We start from the raw sequence: 13,252 nt of genomic DNA, 5'->3' as shown, positions 1-13,252 counted from the left end.
AAATCCACGCTGGATCCACGCACTTCTTTCCAAAATTGATGGAAAATTCCCAACAATTCTGAGAGATTTCTGCTATAATTTAACTGTTTGGATAGTAGGTCGACGTCTAAAACACACACAGAGAGAATTTTTTTATACTTGCAAAGCGTATTTTTGCTTGCAGAAAAATGTTTTTATATTTACAAATCCCTTTTTTACTTTGAAAAACTTGTTTTTATACTGGAAAATTGTTTTTTTTACTTGCAGAAAATGTTTTTAATACTTACAAATCGCTTTTTTACTTACAAAAACTTGTTTTTATACTTGCAAATCGTCTTTTTACTTGCAGGAAATTGTTTTTGTAATTGCAAATCGTTTTTTTACCTGCGGAAAATTGCTTTTATACCTGCAAATCGTATTTTTGCTTGCAAATTTAAAAAAAAAAATACTTACAAATAGCTTTTTTACTTGCAAAAACTTGTTTTTAACACTTGAAAATGTTTTTTTTTTACTTGCAGAAAATGTTTTTAATACTTACGAATCGCTTCTTGACTTGCAAAAACTTGTTTTTATACTTGAAAATAGGTATTTTTACTTGTAGAAAATGTTTTTAACACTTGCAAATCGTTTTTTTACTTGCAAAAACTTGTTTTTATAATTGAAAATTGCTTTTTTGCTTGCAAAAACTTGTTTTTATACTTACAAATCGCTTTTTTACTTGCAAAAACTTGTTATTATACTTGAAAATAGTTTTTTTTACTTGCAGAAAATGTTTTTAATACTTACAAATTGCTTTTTTTACTTGCAAAAACTTGTTTTTATACTTGCAAATCGTTTTTTTTACCTGCAGAAAATAGTTTTTTTTAATTGCAAAAATGAGTTTCTATACTTTCTAATCGTTTTTTTACTTAGTAAACTCCGATTTGACTTGCGAATCGTTGGGTGGTGAGTGAAACAATCTTTTGGCTGTCATTTCATTCCATATCCATGCTGGATCCACGCACTTCTTTCTAAAATTGATGGAAAATTCCCAACAATTCTGAGAGATTTCTGCTATAATTTAACTGTTTGGATAGTAGGTCGACATCTAAAAACACACACGGAGAGAAAACAATGGCTTGTAAATAGGAAGATAATCAGGCACCTCTCTCTCTCTCTCTCTCTCGCACACGCACACACACACACCCGCACTGGCGGAGATGGAGGGGGATGCACAAGCGAGGCAGCAGCGGGCGGCACTCTTCAGCGCTATGGAACAATTCGACGAAGCTGCGAGTGGAAGACATTTTCCAAGTTGGAGCGAGGTCATGAAATATTAGAGAGGAACCAAACGAGGACCTTAAGAAGAAACTTCCGTCTTCGAATGAATCGCTCAGCAGGGACACCGAGGAGAGGGACACGTTTTTACCTCAAAGGTGAGCAACGTCCTAATAATCAAGTAGTTACGATATGGATGGGCGGAATGTCTTTATCATGATGGCGGGAATCTTCCTAATTTAGCTCACTTATTTGGGGGAAAAAAAATAAAAACGTTCAAGAGAAGCTGACGGACTTGTTGCGGAAACAAGCGGATCAATATTTGTGCAAAACGTTCTTGTCGACCGTCAAAAATGTGGCGAGAGTAAACACAGCGAGGAAAATGTCTGAATGGGCCAATTTTTAAAAAAAAAATCATTCCTGGGGTTTGGGCAGGAGACTGCAGCCCACCACAACCCCCCCCCACCCCCCAATCCTGCCTGTCGATTGTTCCTGCGGGCGTCGCATCGATTTTCAGCACCGGACAGCTCCCGTGGCCTCAATCCGGCCCACACGCGTCACTCCTGCTGCTGAGTCGGCAAACTGGCCCATCATAACTTGTGCCATCGACCGCGGCCAGGAGTGGAAACTTTCAGGGAGAAGTTCATCACCACTTGTCGTCATACGCCCAAACTAAAGAATTGTTATTTATTTATTTATAGGTTTGATAGATAATTACCGGACTTAATTTTAAGACCTTTTTAGTCGTGCAAACGCTGTAAAAGTTTCTAATCCAGTGCACTTTATTTATATCCAATAGTATGTTTCACGGTATTTAAAACACAAATAAAAAGACAAGATAAAAGTAAAGGGGAAACTCCCAAAAATGAGGATATTGTGCAAAAAGTTCATTCATGTCAGCAATTCCACTTGGAATTTGCAAATATTTGATAATATGTGGTTACATGCAAAGTGAGATACGTCAATATGGAAGTTAGTTTGTGTTTGTTTTGTTTTTTTACACTCGATTCATGTAACTGAGTTGTTCGCGTTTGAATTTTGTAAATTGAATTATTTTTACATAAAATTATGCTGACAATTTTCGTTGGAAAAAAAAAATTGTTAGCAAAATACGTGTTTAAAAATTCAGCATATACAAATTCAGTGTAAAAAAATGTTGTGTAAAAAAAAATGTTGTGTAAAAAAATACCTTGTAAAACATTCAGTGTTTAAAAATTTAGTGTAAAAAAATTCAGTGTAAAATAAAAAGTCAGTGTACAAAAATTCAGTGCAAAAAATTTCAGTGTGAAGAAAAATCAGTGTAAAAAATGCATTGTTAAAAATTCAGTGTAAAAACATTCAGTGCAAAAAATTTCAGTGGGAAAAAAAATCAGTGTAAAAATGCATTGTTAAAAAATCAGTGTTTAAAAATTCAGTGAAAAAAAATGTGTAAAAAAATGCATTGTAAAAAACATTGTTTAAAAATTATGTTTTAAAATTCAGTGTAAAAAAATCAGTGTACAAAAATTCAGAGCAAAACATTTCAGTGTGAAAAAAATCAGTGTAAAAAATGCATTGTTAAGAATTCAGTGTTTGAAAATTCACTTTTAAAATTCAGTGTAAAAAAAATGCACTGTAAAAAAAAATCTGTGTTTAAAAATGATGTGTTAAAATTCAGTGCAAAATTAAATCAGTATAAAAAAATTCAGTGTAAAAAAAATTCAGTGTATAAAAATTCAGCATAAAAAAATTTGATGCAAAAATATCAGTGTAAAAAATGTGGTGTAAAATAAATTCATTGTAAAACATTCAGTGTTTAAAAATTCAGTGTAAAAAAAAGTCACTGTCCAAAAATTCAGTGCAAAAAAATTCAGTGTGCAAAACATTTCAGTGTGAAAAAAAATCAGTGTAAAAAATGCATTGTTAAAAATTCAGTGTTTAAAAACTCAGTATAAAAAAAATGTTGTGTAAAATAATGCATTGTAAAACATTCAGTGTTTAAAAATTCAGTTTTAAATTCAGTGCAAAAAAATTCAGTGTAAAAAAAACATTGTGTAAAAAAATGCATTGTAAAACATTCATTGTTTAAAAATTCAGTGTACAAAAATTCATTGTAAAAAATTTCAGTGTGAAAAAAAATCTGTTTAAAAAATGCATTGTTAAAAATTCAGTGTTCACAAATTCAGTGCAAAAAAATTCAGTGTAAAAAAATGCATTATAAAACATTCAGTTTTTAAAAATCCAGTGTAAAAAAAAATTCTGTGTACAAAAATTCAAGGCAAAAAATTTCAATGTGAAACAAAATAATTGTAAAAAAATACATTGTTAAAAATTTTGTGTTTAAAAATTCAGTTTAAAAGAAAATTTAAGGTAAAACATATTCAGTGTAAAAAAAATGCACTATAAAAATTCAGTGTTTAAAAATTCTGATTTAAAATTCAGTGCAAAACAAAATCAGTCTAATATATTCAGTGTGAAAAAAATACAGTGTATAAAAATTCAGCGTAAAAAAATTTGGTGCAAAAATATCAGTGTAAAAAAAATGCATTGTAAAAAAAATTCACTGTTTAGAATTTCATTCAAATAAAAAAGTAATTGTTTTGAATTAAAAAATGTATGAATAAAAAATAAATAAATATATAAAATAAAAATAAATTATTTAGAATAAAACAATGAATAAATACAAAAGAAAGTTTCACCCTTTTACATACTTATTTTATTTATTCATGAAAATATTTTAAAACGTGTTTTTTATACTTAATTTGTTGAATTACTACCTAGATATCATCAACTTTATGTGTATAAATATTGAATGTGTAGATTGGTTTAGTTGTATGTATTCATTGGGAACCTTTCGAAGAGACAAATAATCCAAACTATTTTTGAGCACACAGAGTTTTTTCACACGTTCATTCTCTTTGTCTGAAGTAAATACCATTAGATGTGTGCTGACGTCATAATCCCCTCATCTTAATCCCCCTCCTCTTGTCGCCCTCGCGCTGGAGGAATGTTCCTGCAGGAGCTCACGTTCCTCCACGAGCACGCCTGCTCCTTCCAAGCTGGCGTCATCGCACTTTGTGATTACGCTGACGGGTTGAGGCCGGGTCACGCCAGCCAGCACCTTTCATATTGTGCTTTGGCCCCGGGAGATTAGGAGGAGGACTAATCTGCTCTTTGACCAGGGCTTCCTCCATCTTTGCCTGCTGCGGGATTACGTCTTCATTTTAGTCATATTTATTATTTATATCCACCTTACTTACAGTTTACCACCTGGTGTGTTTGATGTGTTTTAATCACAAAGAGTATTATCAAGGCTTAGGTCAGGCTGATTACAAAAATAAATATTAGTCTAATATACTGCAAAATAAGGGACTCATAAATACTGAACACAATACTATTATGTTGTGACAAATTAAATATAACTAATTTAATAACAAATAATGTTTCTTAAAAAAACAAAAAACTGTGCAAATGAAAATACAGCTTGACAATTTTAGTCATATTTTTTGCGCTGAAGATACAAATACATAAATATACATGAATAAAATAAATATAAACATCAACTAATTTTAGTGATTTTTTAAAAATGTTTCTTAACTCAACTGTCAATAAAATTAAAATGCAAATGAAAACACAGCTTGGCCACTTTAGTCATAATTTTTGCGCTTAATATATAAAATAAATAAATATACATTAATAAAATAAAATACAATAAATATTATACAAATGAACAAATTTTAACTAAATTTAAAAGGTTTTTTTTTTAATGTTTCTTAACTAAACTGTCAATAAAATGTAAATACGAATGAAAACAGGTTCACCACTTTAGTCATAATTTTTGCCCTTAAGATATAAAATACATAAATATACATCAATAAAATAAAATAAATATTATAAAAATGAAGTCATTTTAACTAAATTTTTAAGTGATTTTTCAAATGTTTTTTTTAACTAAATTGTCAATAAAATTAAAATGCAAGTTAAAATACAGGTTCACCACTTTAGTCCAAATTGTTGCGCTTAAGATATAAAATAAATAAATATACATTAATAAAATAAAATAAATATTATAACAATTATCTAATTCTAACTAAATTTAAAAGTGTTTTTTTTATGTTTCTTAACTAAACTGTCAATAAAATTCAAATTCAAATGAAAACACAGCCTGACCACTTTAGTCATAATTTTTGCGCTTAAGAAATAAAATAAATAAATATACATTAATCAAATAAAATAAATAATATAAAAATAAACTCATCCTATCTACATTTTAAAGTGATTTTTTTAAATGTTTTTTTTTTAACTAAACTGTCAATAAAATTAAAATACAAATTAAAATACAGGTTCACCACTTTAGTCCAATTTTTAGCACTTAAGATATAAAATATATACATATACAGTAATAAAATAAAATAAATATAATAACAACAAACTAATTCTAACTAAATTTAAAAGTGTCTTTTATGTTTATTAACTAAACTGTCAATACAATTAAAATGCAAATGAAAATACATCTTGACCACTTTAGTCATAATTTTTGCGCTTAAGATATAAATATACATATTAAAAAATATTATAAAAATAAACTCATTCTAACTACATTTAAAAGTGATTTTTTAATGTTTCTTAACTAAACTGTCAGTAAAATAAAATGCAAATAAAAATACAGAATCACCACTTTAGTCATAATTTGTGTGCTTAAGATATAAAATACATATTAAAAAATATTATAAAAATAAACTCATTCTAACTACATTTAAAAGTGATTTTTTTTTATGTTTCTTAACTAAACTGTCAATAAATATAAAGTTAAAATGAAAATACAGCCTGGCCTCTTTAGTCATATTTTTTGCACTTAAGATATAAAATACATAAATATACATTAATAAAATAAAATAAATATTATAAAAATAAACTAATTCTAACTAAATTTAAAAGTGATTTTTTAAATGTTTCTTAACTAAACTGTCAATAAAATTGAAATATGAATACAATTACAGGTTCACCACTTTAGTCCTAATTTTGGCGCTTTAGATTTAAAATACATAAATACACATTAATAAAATTAATATTATAAAAATAAACTCATTCTAGCTCAATTTAAAAGTAATTTTTTAAAAAATGTTTCTTAACTCAACTGTCAATAAAATTTAAATACTAATGAAAATACAGGTTCACCACTTTAATACAGCTTGACCACTTTAGTCATAATTTAATACAGCTTGACCACTTTAATCATAACTTTTGCGCTTAAGATATAAATATACATTAACAAAATAACAATGAATATTATAAAAATAAACTCATTCTAACTAAACTTAAAACAGTTTTTTTTATGTTTCTTAACTAAACTGTCAGTAAAATAAAATACAAATGAAAATACAGAATCACCACTTTAGTCATAATTTGTGTGCTTAAGATATAAAATACATGTTAAAAAATATTACAAAAATAAACTCATTCTAACTACATTTAAAAGTGATTTTTTTTTTATGTTTCTTAACTAAACTGTCAATAAATATTAAGTGCAAATGAAAATATAGTCTGGCCACTTTAGTCATATTTTTTGCGCTTAAGATATAAAATACATAAATAATTAATAAAATAAAATAAATAATATAAAATTAAACTAATTCTAACTACATTTAAAAGTGATTTTTTTAATGTTTCTTAAAATTTAAATATGAATAAAAATACAGGTTCACCACTTTAGTTATAATTTTGGCACTTTAGATTTAAAATACATAAATACACATTACTAAAATAAATATTATAAAAATAAACTAATTCTAGCTAAATTTAAAAGTGATTTTTTTTAAATGTTTCTTAACTCACCTGTCAATAAAATTGAAATATGAATGAAAATACAGGTTCACCACTTTAGTAATAATTTTTGCGCTTAAGATATAAAATACATAAATATACATTAATAAAATAAAATAAATATTATAAAAATTAACTCATTCCAACTACATTTAAAAGGGATTTTTTTAATGTCTCTTAAAATTTAAATATGAATAAAAATACAGGTTCAGCACTTTAGTCACAATTTTGGCACTTTAGATTTAAAATACATAAATAAAAATTAATAAAATAAATATTATAAAAATAAACTAATTCTAGCTTAATTTAAAAGTGATTTTTGTTTTAATGTTTCTTAACTCTACTGTCAATAAAATTGAAATATGAATGAAAATACATGTTCACCACTTTAGTCATAATTTTTGCGCTTAAGATATAAAATACATTAATATACATTAATAAAATAAAATAAATATTATAAAAATAAACTCATTCTAACTAAATTTAAAAGTGATTTTTTAAATGTTTCTTAAAATTGAAATATTAATAAAATTACAGGTTCACCACTTTAGTCCTAATTTTGGCGCTTTAGATTTAAAATACATAAATACACATTAATAAAATAAATATTATAAAAATACACTCATTCTAGCTAAATTCAAAAGTGATTTCTTTTTCTATGTTTCTTAACTCAACTGTCAATAAAATTGAAATAGGAATGAAAATAAAGGTTCACCACTTTGGTCATAATTTTTGTGCTTAAGATATAAAATACATAAATATACATTAATAAAATGAAAAAAAATTATAAAAATAAACAAATATTTTAAAAATATATATACATACATACATACAAGGGGGTAATAGCTAAACAATATTTTTTTTAAATGAAAACAACACGACAACATTGCAGCCAGCTTCAATGTCAACACAAACACAAACACAAACGTCTCGTTGCGCTTCAAAAACCCAAAAAGTTAAATGATTTTAGCGAGCAGGTGCCGGGTGGGAATCGGCGAGTCATAAAAAAAAAGGTGCACAAACACGCTGGCAACACCAGGAGGGAAGAAAAGCGTTGCTATGGAGACGTACAACCGCTAATTATGGCTAGCCTCCCCCAGGGGCTGAAGTCTGCGGCCAAATTCACGCTGATACTTCAGCAACGACTCCAACTGAACAGACACATTAAAAATATGAATAAACCGCCCAGGACTCCTTCACTTTGAGCCAACATTTTGTAAAGTTATGCAACACGAAGCAGGGGAGTCCAAAGTTTTATTAGCGAGGGACGCCTTCGCTACAATCCAAATATGCTTTGATGCGTTTTCTGCATTAAAGATGCGAAAGGGTTATGAACAAAACTACCACGTTAGCTTGGTGACCAATAAAATATGTGTTTTGTAACTGGGACTGTAAAAAAAAATAACGAGTAAACTCATGCGATTAATCACAGAAAAAATTGCATTAATCAGGTATCTACGCAGAATAATCACAGTTCATTTTGCTCCTTTACCTTCTAGCTATACTAACAAAACTGTGATAAAGTATTGTTTTAAAAAAAAAATCGTTTAATTAGATTGTTTAAGCGAGTTAATGCTACTAGTAATACTTGCGATTAATCGTGATTAATCCAGAAACATTGCATTAATCAGGTATAATCACAGTTTATTTTGCTCATTTACCTTCTATCTATCCTAACAATAACATTGTATTCGTGACAAAGTATTGTTTTGTATTATTTAATTATATTGTTTAAGTTAATTGAAATCATGCAAGCGGGTTAATGCTACCAGTAATACTTGCGATTAATCGTGATTAATCCAAATTCAAAAGTGTGATTAATTTGGATTTTAAAAATGTATTAATAGACAGAATTACTAACAACATCTCAGTCATAATGAATTCACCTAATCTAGCCCGGAAGACTTCAGAGGAGGCTCGGCAGCTTGAGAAAAATAAAGATAATTTCAAATCCACGTAGCCTGCTTTAGCCATATGCTAAAAGTAAAGTTAGCGACTTTTAAAGACACAGGGCCTAATTTAGTAAAGGTGTAACAGGTGACAAAGAAAATGAGTGTAATGTAACTGGGACTGTAAAGAATAACGAGTTAACTCATGCGATTAATCACAGAAAACATTGCATTAATCAGGTATAATCACACAGTTCATTTTGCTCATTTACCTTCTATCTATCCTAACAATAACATTTTATTGGTGACAAAGTATTGTTTTTTATTATTTAATTAGATTGTCTAAGTTAATTGAAGGCATGCAAGCGAGTTAATGCTACCAGTAATACTTGCGATTAATCGTGATTAATCCAAATTCAAAAGTGTGATTAATCCGATTTTAAAATGTATCAATTGACAGAATTACTAACAACATCTCGGTCATAATGAATTCACCTAATCTAGCCCGGAAGACTTCAGAGGAGGCTCGGCAGCTTGAGAAAAATAAAGATGATTTCAAATCCACGTAGCCTGCTTTAGCCATATGCTAAAAGTAAAGTTAGCGACTTTTAAAGACACAGGGCCTAATTTAGTAAAGGTGTAATAAGTGACAAAGAAAATGAGTGTAATGTAACTGGGACTGTAAAGAATAACGAGTTAACTCTTGCGATAAATCACAGAAAACATTGCATTAATCAGGTATAATCACACAGTTCATTTTGCTCATTTACCTTCTATCTATCCTAACAATAACATTTTATTGGTGACAAAGTAGTTTTTTATTATTTAATTATATTGTTTAAGTTAATTGAAAGCATGCAAGCGAGTTAATGCTACCAGTAATACTTGCGATTAATCGAGATTAATCCAAATTCAAAAGTGTGATTAATTTCGATTTTAAAAATGTATTAATAGACAGAATTACTAACAACATCTCGGTCATAATGAATTCACCTAATCTAGCCCGGAAGACTTCGGAGGAGGCTCGGCAGCTTGAGAAAAATAAAGATAATTTCAAATCCCCGTAGCCTGCTTTAGCCATACGCTAAAAGTAAAGTTAGCGACTTTTAAAGACACAGGGCCTAATTTAGTAAAGGTGTAATAGGTGACAAAGAAAATGAGTGTAATGTAACTGGGACTGTAAAGAAAAACGAGTTAACTCATGCGATTAATCACAGAAAACATTGCATTAATCAGGTATAATCACACCGTTCATTTTGCTCATTTACCTTCTATCTATCCTAACAATAACATTTTATTGGTGACAAAGTATTGTTTTTTATTATTTAACTAGATTGTCTAATTTAATTGAAAGCATGCAAGCGAGTTAATGCTACCAGTAATACTTGCGATTAATCGTGATTAATCCAAATTCAAAAGTGTGATTAATTTCGATTTTAAAAATTTATTAATAGACAGAATTACTAACAACATCTCGGTCATAATGAATTCACCTAATCTAGCCCGGAAGACTTCAGAAGAGGCTCGGCAGCTTGAGAAAAATAAAGATAATTTCAAATCCACGTAGCCTGCTTTAGCCATATGCTAAAAGTAAAGTTAGCGACTTTTAAAGACACAGGGCCTAATTTAGTAAAGGTGTAACAGGTGACAAAGAAAATGAGTGTAATGTAACTGGGACTGTAAAGAATAACGAGTTAACTCATGCGATTAATCACAGAAAACATTGCATTAATCAGGTATAATCACACAGTTCATTTTGCTCATTTACCTTCTATCTATCCTAACAATAACATTTTATTGGTGACAAAGTATTGTTTTTTATTATTTAATTAGATTGTCTAAGTTAATTGAAGGCATGCAAGCGAGTTAATGCTACCAGTAATACTTGCGATTAATCGTGATTAATCCAAATTCAAAAGTGTGATTAATCCGATTTTAAAATGTATCAATTGACAGAATTACTAACAACATCTCGGTCATAATGAATTCACCTAATCTAGCCCGGAAGACTTCAGAGGAGGCTCGGCAGCTTGAGAAAAATAAAGATGATTTCAAATCCACGTAGCCTGCTTTAGCCATATGCTAAAAGTAAAGTTAGCGACTTTTAAAGACACAGGGCCTAATTTAGTAAAGGTGTAATAAGTGACAAAGAAAATGAGTGTAATGTAACTGGGACTGTAAAGAATAACGAGTTAACTCTTGCGATTAATCACAGAAAACATTGCATTAATCAGGTATAATCACACAGTTCATTTTGCTCATTTACCTTCTATCTATCCTAACAATAACATTTTATTGGTGACAAAGTAGTTTTTTATTATTTAATTATATTGTTTAAGTTAATTGAAAGCATGCAAGCGAGTTAATGCTACCAGTAATACTTGCGATTAATCGTGATTAATCCAAATTCAAAAGTGTGATTAATTTCGATTTTAAAAATGTATTAATAGACAGAATTACTAACAACATCTCGGTCATAATGAATTCACCTAATCTAGCCCGGAAGACTTCGGAGGAGGCTCGGCAGCTTGAGAAAAATAAAGATAATTTCAAATCCCCGTAGCCTGCTTTAGCCATACGCTAAAAGTAAAGTTAGCGACTTTTAAAGACACAGGGCCTAATTTAGTAAAGGTGTAATAGGTGACAAAGAAAATGAGTGTAATGTAACTGGGACTGTAAAGAATAACGAGTTAACTCATGCGATTAATCACAGAAAACATTGCATTAATCAGGTATAATCACACCGTTCATTTTGCTCATTTACCTTCTATCTATCCTAACAATAACATTTTATTGGTGACAAAGTATTGTTTTTTATTATTTAACTAGATTGTCTAATTTAATTGAAAGCATGCAAGCGAGTTAATGCTACCAGTAATACTTGCGATTAATCGTGATTAATCCAAATTCAAAAGTGTGATTAATTTCGATTTTAAAAATGTATTAATAGACAGAATTACTAACAACATCTCGGTCATAATGAATTCACCTAATCTAGCCCGGAAGACTTCGGAGGAGGCTCGGCAGCTTGAGAAAAATAAAGATAATTTCAAATCCCCGTAGCTTGCTTTAGCCATACGCTAAAAGTAAAGTTAGCGACTTTTAAAGACACAGGGCCTAATTTAGTAAAGGTGTAATAGGTGACAAAGAAAATGAGTGTAATGTAACTGGGACTGTAAAGAATAACAAGTTAACTCATGCGATTAATCACAGAAAACATTGCATTAATCAGGTATAATCACACCGTTCATTTTGCTCATTTACCTTCTATCTATCCTAACAATAACATTTTATTGGTGACAAAGTATTGTTTTTTATTATTTAACTAGATTGTCTAATTTAATTGAAAGCATGCAAGCGAGTTAATGCTACCAGTAATACTTGCGATTAATCGTGATTAATCCAAATTCAAAAGTGTGATTAATTTCGATTTTAAAAATTTATTAATAGACAGAATTACTAACAACATCTCGGTCATAATGAATTCACCTAATCTAGCCCGGAAGACTTCGGAGGAGGCTCGGCAGCTTGAGAAAAATAAAGATAATTTTAAATCCCCGTAGCCTGCTTTAGCCATACGCTAAAAGTAAAGTTAGCGACTTTTAAAGACACAGGGCCTAATTTAGTAAAGGAGTAATAGGTGACAAAGAAAATGAGTGTAATGTAACTGGGACTGTAAAGAATAACAAGTTAACTCATGCGATTAATCACAGAAAACATTGCATTAATCAGGTATAATCACACCGTTCATTTTGCTCATTTACCTTCTATCTATCCTAACAATAACATTTTATTGGTGACAAAGTATTGTTTTTTATTATTTAACTAGATTGTCTAATTTAATTGAAAGCATGCAAGCGAGTTAATGCTACCAGTAATACTTGCGATTAATCGTGACTAATCCAAATTCAAAAGTGTGATTAATTTCGATTTTAAAAATGTATTAATAGACAGAATTACTAACAACATCTCGGTCATAATGAATTCACCTAATCCAGCCCGGAAGACTTCAGAGGAGGCTCGGCAGCTTGAGAAAAATAAAGATAATTTCAAATCCACGTAGCCTGCTTTAGCCATATGCTAAAAGTAAAGTTAGCGACTTTTAAAGACACAGGGCCTAATTTAGTAAAGGTGTAATAGGTGACAAAGAAAATGAGTGTAATGTAAGTGGGACTGTAAAGAATAACGAGTTAACTCATGCGATTAATCACAGAAAACATTGCATTAATCAGGTATAATCACACAGTTCATTTTGCTCATTTACCTTCTATCTATCCTAACAATAACATTTTATTGGTGACAAAGTATTGTTTTTTATTATTTAA

The 13,252-nt window shown here is 29.3% G+C and overlaps 1 protein-coding gene across 1 annotated transcript in view; it reads left to right on the top strand.

Moving 5' to 3' along the window:
* Window positions 1-1,185: 1,185 nt before the first annotated feature.
* Window positions 1,186-13,252, top strand: part of LOC133634204 (ATP-sensitive inward rectifier potassium channel 12-like) — a 28,037-nt gene continuing 15,970 nt past the window's right edge. The window contains exon 1 of the mRNA XM_062027290.1: window positions 1,186-1,394. The gene's annotated coding sequence lies outside the window, so the exon portion shown is untranslated. The remainder of the gene's footprint in view (window positions 1,395-13,252) is intronic.

This window comes from Entelurus aequoreus, linkage group LG18 (assembly GCF_033978785.1).
Source record: "Entelurus aequoreus isolate RoL-2023_Sb linkage group LG18, RoL_Eaeq_v1.1, whole genome shotgun sequence".
In the NCBI taxonomy this organism is placed as follows: Eukaryota; Metazoa; Chordata; class Actinopteri; order Syngnathiformes; family Syngnathidae; genus Entelurus; species Entelurus aequoreus.
The sequence above is the reverse complement of the archived record's forward strand: the minus strand, read 5'-3'. Positions and strand labels throughout refer to the sequence as shown.